Below are 12,766 nucleotides of genomic sequence, written 5' to 3'. Positions count from 1 at the left end.
AAATCTTAAGATGCTTCTGTAGATGGAGCCCTGGGACTGGTAGGTTTGGTGAGAGCCTCTTCTGCTCATTCCTGACTGCTGACTGCTGCAGGCGCTAAATGGCAAATGGGGCTACCATACCCTTCTTGCATTTATGCTTTGGTCTTAATATCTCTTTGACTTTTAGAAATGGTTTCTTAATTTTTCTAGCCACATAATTCACATTCCTTTTATACATTTTCAAATAATCTTATGACTCATACTGTCCTATGATTTTCCTTTTTTTTTTTCTACTCTACTAGACTCTAAGTATATTAATGATAGAGGGACCAATTTGATTTTTAATAAATTTCTCTCTTTTTTTTTCCTCTATGTAGCCATGGTTGTCTTAGAACTTGCTTTGTAGACCAGGCTGGCCATGAACTCAGTGATCTGCCTGCCTCTGCCTCCTGAGTGCTGAGATTAAAGGTGTGCGCCTCCATGCCTGGTTTGAGTATATTTCTCATTTAAAGGAAACTTAATTATGTAAATTAATTATGTAAGTGCTTGTAAAAAGATTAACTGCCATTTAGCATTTTATGATTGTTCATCACTGGCAATTTTTTTTTTTTGCCTGACTTCTATTTTTTTTTTAAATTAAGAAATTTTCCATTCATCCTACCTATCAGTCAAAGATTCCCCTGTCCTCCCCTCTTCCCACCCCTCAGGCCCCCCAACCCACCCCGCATTCCCACCTCCTCCAAGGCAAGGTCTCCCATGGGGAGTCAGTAGAGCCTGGTACATTCAGCTGAGGCAGGTCCAAGCCCCTCCTCCCTGCGCCAAGGGTGTGCAAAGTGTTTCACCATAGGCCCTAGGCTCCAAAAACTGGCTCATGCACTAGGGACAGGTCCTGATCCCACTGCTGGGAGCCCCCCAAACAGTTCAAGCTAAACAACTGTCTCACTTATTCAGAGGGCCTAGTCCAGTACCATGGGGGCTCCTCAGCTATTGGTCCACAGTTCATGCATCACTGGTAATTTTAAGAAGTTACTTAGACCATCTTTCAGTACCAATCCCAAATGAGCCCCTTCTATGAGGAAAGAAAACTGTGTCACGATCTGTGAAAAATGAGATGATCTTTGGGGAGGAGATACAGCTCAGCTGGTAGAGTACTTGTTTCCCATGAATGCCTGTACTCTGCATTCATCAGGTGGAGGCTGAAAGATCAGGAGTTGAAGCTAATCCCTAGCTACATCGTAAATTTAAGGGCAGCTTGGGATATGAGATCTTGCTGAGACGGGGAGAAAGGAAGGAAGAAAAAGAAAGTGGGAAGATCAATTAATCAATCAAACAATCTATCTTTGTATCTGGAACCCTTCTGGCTACAATTTTGAGCACAGATTTTCTCTAAAATGAGAAAGCAACGTTGCACTTGTGAAGCTAAATGAATTATTTATGATGTATGTATGATTATGTATGATGCCTTTGGTTAATCAAAACAACTGGCTGAAGGAGTCAAGGATGCCTTGGAAAAGATCTTGGGAACTCACCAGCATGTCGACTTTACCTTTTACCCCCCATTTCTCTCTCACATTCTGCTGCTGGGCCAGTGATATTGGAATCTTATCACTTGAGATTTACCACTTCACTTTCAACAGAATTATGGCCTCTTGTGGTTATGTGATCTGCCTCAATGTATCACCTCTTGCAGGCCTTAACAGCATCTTTGAAACAGAAGATAGACACCAGCTAGAATCTGTAGTAATGCCCCCAAGACTAGTGGGCAAAAATAAATTCAGGGAAACCAGTTTGTCTGCAAAGACAAAAGAGTTCTGTTTTAACACAGCCAGTTCAAAAGTGTTTCCTTGGCAATAGATGCTGTTCTGGATGGTTACTTATTTTAGCTCAGAGGAAGACCTAGATTTTGAAAACTTGCTATTTCAGCAGAAATATATATTGCCTAGTAGTTGACAGAAGGATAGAAGCTATTACTACAGTAAAGAGTGATAAATAATGCATACTTTTATTTCCAGGAGATGCCAAACTTATCATAGCTTTATGACAGGGGACCTCACAATTTTTTTTTAAAAAAAAGGGCATTGATACAAAGCTGGCATTACTAACTTAGTGATTTATTTATTATTCTCTTTTCATAGTCCTGACTCAAAAATAACTTTAAGGATTAAGAATTTTAGTGATCATGCAAGCCAAGTAATGTAAAAGCGCTCTTTAAACAGCAAACATCATTCCTCCTTCTGGAGCAGCTAGTGTGTCATACCACACTAGTTATGTGCCCTAACTACAGCAGGATCAAAGTCTGTTCACATCCTGACCAGCATTCTACAGAGTTAGACATCTGGAGATCAAGCAGAACTAATTTTTTTTTTCCCTTGGAGACAGGGTTTTGTTATGTAGCTGAGGCTGGCCTGCAACTTTTAATCTCCATGCCTCAGCTCCCTAAATCCTAGAATCATAGGTATATACCACAATGCCTGGGGGCACTGAGACATTAATTTGCATTTCCTAAATGATTGTACATCTGTTTGTGTATTTATTGGCCTTTCCTAAAAATATGTATTATTTTTAAAATGAAGTATACCTGTGCAAATCCTTGCTCATCAGGAAAAATGAGTTGTGTTGGGTATGGTGGCACATGCTGAGGCTGAGGCAGAAGGATTTAGCAAGAAATGTAGACTGGAGCAGGAGGGGTAAATGTGTATATATAGACAATCAGTAACAAGCATCACCAAGAAACTTAACCAAACAGAAGAGAGAAGTAGGAGATAGAGGAGATGATCAAAGAAATACAACACTCAGGATTACTATAGAATAAATAAATACATAAATAAGCAATGTCCAAGAACTCTGAGATGTGATCAGGAGATCACATCTAAGACTCTGTGGGGGAATTGAAGAAAAACTAAGGTACAGAAAGCCTATTCAATGAAATTATAGCTGAAAAATTTACAAATTTATGGAAAGAAATGGACATCTAAGCATAAGAGTCATTTAGAGCCCCAAATAGATCTATCCAGAGATGAAATCCTCCCAGTGCATCTAGCCACAAAGCAAAATATGCAAAACAAAGAAGCACTATTAAAAGCTGTATGAAGAAAACACCAGCTCACAAAAGCAAACATGTAAGAACAACATTAGACTTTTGAACAGAATCCCTAAACAGCCAGGAAAGCATGGAATGATGTATTTCAAGCCTTGAAAGTAAATAACTCAACCGAAATTGCTATATCCAGCATAGTTTAACTTTAAAATCCACAGAGAAATCAAGGCAGTTAAAGACAACCTCAAACTAAAGCAATTCACGACCGCTGGGCTATTACTGTAGAAGACAACTGAAAGTGTCTTAAACACGGAGGGAGAAGAAAGACAGTCTCATCTATGAGACCATATGAAAGAACAAAATTCACGAGAAGAACAGAGGGACAAAGGCAAGCTAGGAAAGAGCTATGTCTCACTCAACAAACCCGTCAAACCCTAGCACAAATGGGAGAAAGAAAAGAACAAACAATAATCCAGCCAACCAATCAGGAAAACAAGGAACAAAATTGTAGGGCCCCTCTTTTTTTTTTTTTTTTCCGTTTCCAAATTTTATTCTTTTTTTTTTTTTTTAACTTGTGCTTGATTTTTTTTTAAAATGCTGAATGCTGTTTATTGAAGGAAGGAAGAAGTCTTAAATACAGGCATATAGCACAATGCGAGAACCCTGGAGGGCAGAAGTTCGCTACTGATGTTTTATAATCTTGCATCTAAGCTGTTAACACCCATTATGCAGGATACACAGACAAGGAACTTCCCTTAAGCATTCAGGAGGGTTGAACCCGGCAGGGAATTAGCATAGGGAGGATATCAAGGTCAAGGTCAGCAAGCAAAGCAACAGTTACCCAAAACAGGGGCCAGGGCCCTACAGGTCCCCCTTTTACTAAAAAATGAGCTTCTGACTTTGGTTGCGTGGGACGTCAGCAGGTCACCTTACCCGTCATGGAGACACCTGCCCAGGCCACACAGGCGCTCTGTCTTAGGTTGGTGAGCGCCCCCCAGGCATTACCCATCTATGAATACTCATTATCATACAGGCTCAATTGTGTGTGAGCTGCAGAGTTAACTGCTGCCAAAGATCTCAAAGTGGCACTGGGCTTGCAATCTGTGTGTTCGATACAGAAAAGACCAACAGAGGTCCTATCCCACCCATAGCCAGTAGGCTAAAGGCAACTGAGCCATTCCCTTCCTTAACGAGCCTTATTGCAAATTGGAGTCCTTGTAAGATGGTATAGGGCCCCTCTTAATAACAATGTAAATGGCCTAATTCTGCAATTAAAAGACACACACTAGCTGCCTAGATTAAAACAACACCCAGGGCTGGGTAGACAGCTCAGTGGGTAAAGTTGTTGCTGCACAAACATGAGAACTTGACTTAGATCTCCAGAACCCACATAAAACTGGACACAGTAACATCAATCTATAATACCAAGAAGAAACTATGCCAAATAAAGTGTAAGGAGAGATATACACCCAAAGTTGTCCTGTGACCTACACACACTTGTGTGCACACACATACACTCTCCTGAAACATACATGTGCCTGCACTGACACATATAAACTAGATATTAACAGCAAGAGAAATTTAGAAAAAAACTATAAAAACACAAAGATTCAACACAATATTTGTGAATGACCTGTGAGTTATTGAAAAAAATCAGGGAAGAAATTTAAAAGTTCCTAGAATCAAATGAAAATGAAAACATACCTTACCAGAGCCTTAAGGACATAGAAAAAGTATTTCTAAGAGGGAAGCTTATAGCTAGGAGTGTTTCATTAAAACATTTAAAAGGTCTTAAGTAAACAATCTAGTGTTGTACCTCATGGTCCTATGAAAACCAGAACAATCCAAACTCAGAAGCAGTAGACATGAAGAGATAATAAAGATCAGGGCAGGAATTACCAAAAGAGCAACACAAAACATTAATGAAACAAAGTTGGTTCTCAGAAAACAAAACAAAACACAATATTGACAAGCCATTAGTCTTATCAACCAAAAGAAATAGAGAAGCCCCAATTTAATAAAATTAGAGGCAAGAAAGGAGACATTTAAACAAGGTACTAATGAAATACAGAGCCTCATCAGGAACAGTTTGAAAATCTGGATTCTAGGAGGCAGAGACAGGCAGATTCCTTAAGAATTTGAGGCCAGTCTGGTCTACTTAGCAAGTTTCATGCTAGCCCAGGCTACACAGTGATAGCCTGTCTTAAAATAAGACAAAAAAGTCAATAAAGGAAAATCTATACATTTGGCTGGGCATGGGCGTGGTGACTCATTCTTGTAATCCTACAGTTCAGAGGTGGAGGCCTGTTTTGGCTACATAGCAAGGTTGAGGTCTGTCTGGTACACATGAGACATTGATCTCTGAAAAACAAATCAAACAAAATATTTATTCTAAAACTGAGAAAATCTGCAAGAAATAGATAAATGTTTAGACATAGATGACTTACCAAAATAAAATGAAGAGGATATAGACAGTTTAAGCCAATCTGTGACAAGTAATCAGATGGGAGCAGTGATAAACAGTCTCTCAACAAAAGCAAAGCTAGTTCTACCAGATCTTTAAAGACGTTCTAACACCAGTGCTCCTTGAGTTAGTCTATGAAACAGAAGGAGAAGGGGCATAACCAAGCTCATTCTATGAAGTGTGTATTAAAGATGATACAAAGCCAGAAAAGAAAATAACAAAAACCTATTGACTGGTTTCTCTGATGAACACAGATGCAAACATTATCAATAGAGAATTTGCACATCAATTTCAGCACCATATTGAAATGATCATGACCAAGTTGGTTTCATTTCAAAGATACAAGGATGGCCCAACATACCCAAATCAATAAATTTCATATAGCACATATAAATCACATGATAATCTCAATGGGTACAGGAAAGGCCTTAGACAAAGTTCATCAGCCCTTGAGGATAACGCCCTGAAGACATTAAAAATAAAATGAACATGCTAACATAATAAAGATTATATATGACAAACCTACAGCTAGCATTATATATACTAAAGGGGAAAAAAAAAAGTATCCTTTAAAAATCAGGAGTAGGACAAGTGTGCTCATTGTCTCAGCTCTTACTCAGTATCATTCTTGAAGGCTTAGCTGGATCAATAAGGCCAGAGAAAGAAGTAAAAGGGAAACAAACAGAAAAGGAAGAAATAAAATTATCTCTATTTGCAGATGGTAAGACCCTATACCCTAAAAGACTCTAATGATTCTACCAGCTAATTAGATCTGGTAAACACTTTCAGCAAAGACCAGGATACAAAAATCATTCAAAATTCAGTACCTTTCCTATATACTAAAATGAACTTTTAAGAATGTAATCAGGAAAAAACACAACTGACCAAAGAAACAAACCCAGGAATAAATGTAACCAGGGTAGCAGCAATAGTGCATGGTTGCCTTGACAAACCCTTATAGCCATTCCTAAGGGCAGACAAACATGAATGTGAAATGGAGATACCCGCCTTGTCTCCTCATCTTCCCACCCCTCAGGAAGATGATTTGCTTTTTAGTTCAAGGACAGTTTTGAGCATCTTGGTCATACCTGCTTGAAGTCACAGTCACTAACAGAGGAGGGGAGTCTTGAGTGAAAAGTGGGATGGGGACTGAAGCCTAGGAGAGGCTGGACTGTGTCCTGCATGTTCCAGAGGCACAGGATTTTGTAATTGCACCATCTCCTCTGAAATGGTGACTTCCCATTGTCTCAGCTGCTCAACCTTTCCCCAGAGACAAAACCTTGCTTGTTTCCTCCGAAACCCACCATAGCAGTCTTATTTATGCAGATGGTCATGGTAAAGTGCGGACAGATTGGGATGCCATGTCCAAGCTCTTTCAGGACAGATGGTGATGCACCACCAATGAGAATTCATATTTGAATGGTACCCTGATGGGCAACTGGAACCAGGAACAACACATCCTAAAGAACACTGCAAAACCTTCACTCTTGCCTTCCCAGCTTGAATAGTACTTCAAAACAACATATAATACAAGGTACAACAGCAAAAAATGTCCTCCAATTCGTAGATTTATGTGGAAGCCTCATTGGTTCCCTAGACATTATTCTGAGCTGGATCCTCTTCACAGAGGAGCCATAGAAAAGTCAACTTATATGAATAATAATTCAAAGTCTCAAATAAGGCATTACTCTGGGTGTGCATATGATCCAAACCAACTCCAGAGTCCAGGAATCTGAGAAAAAGAAACTTCATTTTCTGGAATAGTGTGTGGAAAGGAATACATTCTAAACAGAACTGAAACTTAGTTCACTAAAAATGCGTCCTTTCTGAATAAGCAAATCAGAACGCATACACAATAAGATAAAAATAAATAAATAAATAAATAAATGTAACTGAAGAAATCAAAGACCTCTGCACTAAAAACTTTAATGGAGAATGAAATTGAAGACAACACCTGAAAATGGGAAGACATTTCATGCTCATGAATTAGCAGAATAAATGAAATGAAAATGGCTACATCTACAGATTTAATGCAATTCCCATCAAAATTGAAATGATATTCTTTAAAGAACTAGAAACACAATTCTAAAATTCATATGGAAACACCCACATATATACCCATATACCCTCAAAGCAATCCTAGTCAGAGTGGACACTTGTCATATTCTTGAACTTAAGAGTAATTTTTTCAGCTTTCTCCCAATCAGCATAATGTTGGCTATGAGTCTGTCATAAGTAGCTTTTTTTTTAATTGATTGAGCTATTGCTTTTTTTTAAAGATTTATTTATTTATTACATATATAGAAGAGGGTGCCAGATCTCATTACAGATGGTTGTGAGCCACCATGTGGGTGCTGGGAATTGAACTCAGGACCTCTGGAAGAGCAGTCGGTGCTCTTAACCTCTAAGCCATCTCTGCAGCCCATAAGTAGCTTTTAAAATATTATCATATATAAGCCTTCTGTTTTTAATTTGTTAAAGCTTTTTATCATAAGTTTCTGAATTTCATCCAATCTTTCATGAATCTATTGCAATAACATGGTTTTACCTTCCATTTTGCTGACATTGTGTATTATGTTTATTGTTTTGTAAACCATCATTGCATCTGCATCCTTGGGACGAGATAATTTTGATCATGGCGAATAATCTCTTTTTAAAAAATTATTACACTCATTCAACTACTTACGTGGTGTAAGTGTGTGTGTGTGTGTGTGTGTGTGTGTGTGTGTGTGTGTGTGTGTGTGTTTTGACACAGTTATTCCATAACATGTTTGTGGAGGTCAGAAGACAATCTGCAGGAGTTGATTTTCTCTTTCTACCACATGGAACCCAGGGATTAAACTTGTCAGGTTTGGCAGCAAATACCTTTACCTGCTAAGGTATATTACTATCTCTTGAAAAAAAAAACTTTGAAAGACAGAGAATAATGTGTGTGTGTGTGTGTGTGTGTGTGTGTGTGTGTGTGTGTGTGTGTGTAGGGGGAGGGAATGATTTTTTGATGTGCTATTGAATTTGATTTGCTGGTATTCTGTGGAGAAGTTTTATATTAAGTTCATAAGACATTGATCCACAGCTTTATTTCTTTTTCTTTCCTGGTCATGTTTGGTTTTGGTAACAGGGCAATTCTGGGCTCATAGAATAAATGTAGAAGAGTCCCTTACTTTATGATCCTTTGAATAAGTGGAGAAGAATCAGCATTAATTCTTATTTAAAGGTTTCACAAAATTCAAGAGTGAATCCATCTGGTCCTAGGTTTTTTTTTTTCCCTCTACTTGTATGGTATTGATTATAAAAGCTTCCATTTCAACTCTAATTTTTTTTTTCCCCAAGATGGGGCTTCTCAGTGTAGCCCTGGAACTTGTTTTGTAGACTAGGCTCAAATTTAATTTTGTTTGCATCTTTTCTTTTTTCTCCTTGGTTAGTCTACCTAAAGGACTGTATAGTTTTATTTAGCTTTTCAAAACCCAATTCTTTATTTCATGATCTTCTGTGGCTTTTTTCCTTTATTCTGTGTTACAGTCTGGAGTGAAATGGCTCTATAGGCTTTTGTGTTTAATACTTGGTCCCCAAATGGTCGTTCTGTTTTGGAAGAGTGTGGTCCTAACTAGAAGAAGTAAATTAGTGGTGTGGGGGCAGGCCTTGAGTGTGGTCAAATTGACTTCTGGCTCTGTCTGCCTGTCTCCTGACCCACTGAGATGTGAATAACAAGTTATGCGATATAACTTCCACAGCTAAGGACAGGGCTGCCCTGCCACGCCTTCCCTGCCATCATAGATCATATCCTTAGAACTTCTCAGAGCTCTGGGGTTTTATATTTTATATTTGAGACTTTGTCCATAATTGTGAGTTGTATTCATAGAGGCATAGTTTGACATGGCTTATGCTCTCAGTGGAACTGGAATTCCTAAAATGTCCTTCAAAGATCCTACACTGCTTCTAAAACTCACATTACTTCCTCTAGTATGCATTTTTAAAACCATTATCAAAACATTTAAAGCCCTTTAAGGATATCTCCCAAATATACATTGATTTTGTTCCTATATTCTGAATTTTCTTAGCTATGGGTCAACATTTTTATAGCTTGTTCCCAAGTCTAGGCATTTCTAACTACATGGTGAACATCTTGGGTCACATGTTATAGGGACTTCATAGGTAATGTCAGAGACATTGAATCTCTTTTTTTTACAGTTTAATATTCTTTTAGATTTCTTCTTCTTATTGCTGTTATCATTAGATAATCTGCAATAGGGTTTGTTATGTAGTACAGACCGATCTAAAATTTGCCACGAAGCGCAGGGTGGCCTTGATCTTCCTGTCTCAGCCTCCTGAATGTTGGCAGTACAGGCAGTGTTACCATGCCCAGCTTGTTCAAGTGTTTATTTTCCATCTATGATTTGGCCTATAACTTCAAAGAGCAGTAACACATTGATTTAAAAATGCATGGTCTGAGGCAAAAAGTTCCAAATGATATGAGAGACAGAAAATTAAAAATAAACTACAATAGTAATGGAAGAAATGAATTCTGTCCAGGAAGACTAACAGGCTTCCAGAGGAGGCAGTGGATGGGACAGGAACACTCTAGCAGCTAATTCCAGCAGAGATATTTATGCATTTGTTCTTGGATGCTTTAGCAGTTCATGGGAGTAGAGGTTGGGGGAAACGTTAATATTTTATAAAGTCTTCTACTTAAAGTGTGGCCTGCAGATAAGCTGCACTGGCAAGTCTCTGGTGTTTATCAGAGAGGCAGACTCTTAGGACCCAGACTAGGTATACTGATCCAGAAAGACAATCTCAATAAGACCTACACATATTTCAAAATTTGAATAGTAGGTACTTAAGTCTTTACTGGAATTAGCAATTTGTGATCTCTCATTCTGGGCTCCCAAGCAATCATACATGCTATAGATACATCCCACAGACAACTGAGTGGCTAAATACTAGATATTTTGTCCTTTATGATCATTAGTGAACTTCTGCATTAGTTATTCTTATTCTGCAGAAAAGGGAATTGATGGTGAATATGGTTAAACAGGTGGCCTAAGATCACAAAAGAAGCAGTAGATCTGAATATGAGCTGTATGTGGCTGATTCTGAAGCCCAAAACATTCTTTTCATTATATCACCTGGCCTATCTCTCACCTGTGATTCAGGAGAAGCAAGTGGTAATTATAGGTCTATCCGTCGTTAGTTCAGTGGACTGAGCTACTTCACTCCATCTTTGTAGAACTTAGCTTTCATCTTTAAGTTGGTAGAGGACAAACTAGTAAATGTTCACTAATGACTTAAGTGTTGGGAGCCTCTCTTGTGTGTGGTGGTGACTTAGGAAAACAGCAGCAGAGTGTCATGGTGTAGAAAAGGTTACAGAACAGAGACAATCAGAGTCTACCCTCCTCCTGCTATATATTAATTGTATGCCTCTGTTTTGTCACAATAAGACAGAGGTAAGTCACCTACATTGGCTGTCTCTCAGTGTATTTTACTGGTTCAAGTGATATCATAAAAACATTTCCACACGTAAGAATTGTTATATTAATACTTTTGTTTGAATGTATGTGTCTTAATGACTTTTTTTTCTGTGAAGAGACACCATGGCAAAGGCAACTCTTATAAAAGAAAGAATTTGATTGGGGACTTGCTTACAGTTTTAGAGGGTTAGTCCATGACCATCATGGTGGGAAGCAGATAGGCATGATGCTGGAACAGTAGCTGAGTGCTTTACATCCTGATTCACAGACAGCCGGCAGAGAAAGAGGCTGGACCTGGCATGGGCTTTTGAAAACTCAAAACCCACCTCCAATGATACACCTCCTCCAATGAAGCCAAACCTCCTAATCCTTCCTAAACAGTTCCACTAACTGGGGACCAAACATTAAAACTTATGAACCTATGGGGGCCATTTTCATTTAAACCACCATAGTATATATGTGTGTGCATGTGCAGGTGAGTGTGTGCCACAGCACATGTATGGAGGTCAGAGAATAACTCTTGGAAGTTGGTTCTGCCCTGATACCTTGTGGGATCTAGAGATTGAAGTGACTCTACCTACTGAGCCATCTTGCTGTCCTTTGTCTTAGTTTTAAAAACAGGAATTATACATTACTAAATTAATTTAGAAATATGATTTATAATCTGGATATGGTTACAACTGAGAATTTATTTTGGCAAAGCTCTGGGCTTAATCCTTCTAACAATGAGAAAAAAGCTAATAAAAATTGGTTTAAGTTCTACACCTAGAATGTGTCCTAGAATGTCCTAAGATGATGGATACATTTTCTATCCCTGCTGTCTAGTCATGGCCACATGTCACACAAGAGTAATGGGCACTTGATGTATAGCTGGCTGTGACTACGTCTAGAATCACCGTGGCGATATACCTCTTATGTTGTTGTCTATTAGGGTGTTTCTAGGAAGGTCAAACTGAAGAGGGGAGACTCAACCTGTGTTTAAGGGGGACCTTTCTGTGTGCTGGAGTCCTGGGGTCAATCAAACAGAGAGAGCAGGCTAAGCATCAGTCTTTATCTCTACATCCTGATTTGGATGCAATAAAACCAGCTGCTACATGCTCTTGTCACTGTGAGCCAGAACAGACCCTTCCTCCTGTAAGTCGATTCTTATCAGGTAGGAGAAAAGTAATTAATACAGACATAACAGAGCAATTGAATTTTAAAATGTATCTCATTTGGATAATTTAAGGTTACATGGACATGTCTGAGTGGTAGTTGTAAGGAACAGTACCACCTAGAGCTGAGAGACAGTGAGTTGGTCAGCAGGGTTAAGGTTTTCTAGCTGAACTCTTAAAGCCAGCAAGAAATTGATTGTTATGGTGTAGTTCTGAAACTTTATCCCCTAATGTATCTTCTTTCGAGACAGGGTTTCTTTGTGTAACCTCTGGCTATTCTGGAACTTGCTCTCTAGACCAGGCTGGCTTTGAACACTCAGAGATCCTCCTGCCTCTGCCTCCTGAGTGCTGGGATTAAAGGTGTGCACCACCACCACCTGACTTCACTAATGCTTCTTATCCCCAAAGCAAACATATTTTTTTAAATAACATGATTGCTAATAATGAGATTAATAATTTTGCTGGAATTCAGTGATGACTTTGTAGCAACACAGGTTAAACTAAAAATTATGAAGATTACACAAACAATAAAATATTCTGTTATTTATGTGTTTCTTTGCCTAAAAAAGGTAAAAATTTTTACTCCCTTATCTTTAAAACTGAAATTCAGGAACTGAAAATAGAACCAGAGTGATCACATCCCCCATGGAGGTCATGGCTATCTCCT

The 12,766-nt window shown here is 38.6% G+C and overlaps 1 protein-coding gene and 1 pseudogene across 5 annotated transcripts in view; one reads left to right on the top strand and one right to left on the bottom strand.

Annotated features, from left to right (window-relative positions):
* The window catches only part of Gab2 (GRB2 associated binding protein 2), a 164,129-nt gene that overhangs the window by 14,687 nt on the left and 136,676 nt on the right, over positions 1-12,766 (bottom strand). The gene's annotated exons all lie outside the window — the stretch shown is intronic.
* On the top strand, positions 6,709-7,216 carry LOC121824856 (cilia- and flagella-associated protein 68 pseudogene; annotated as a pseudogene).

The sequence above is a fragment of the Peromyscus maniculatus genome, chromosome 1 (genome assembly GCF_049852395.1).
Source record: "Peromyscus maniculatus bairdii isolate BWxNUB_F1_BW_parent chromosome 1, HU_Pman_BW_mat_3.1, whole genome shotgun sequence".
Taxonomy (NCBI): Eukaryota; Metazoa; Chordata; class Mammalia; order Rodentia; family Cricetidae; genus Peromyscus; species Peromyscus maniculatus.
Note: the sequence above shows the minus strand (reverse complement) of the source record. Positions and strands in the feature narration are given on the sequence as shown.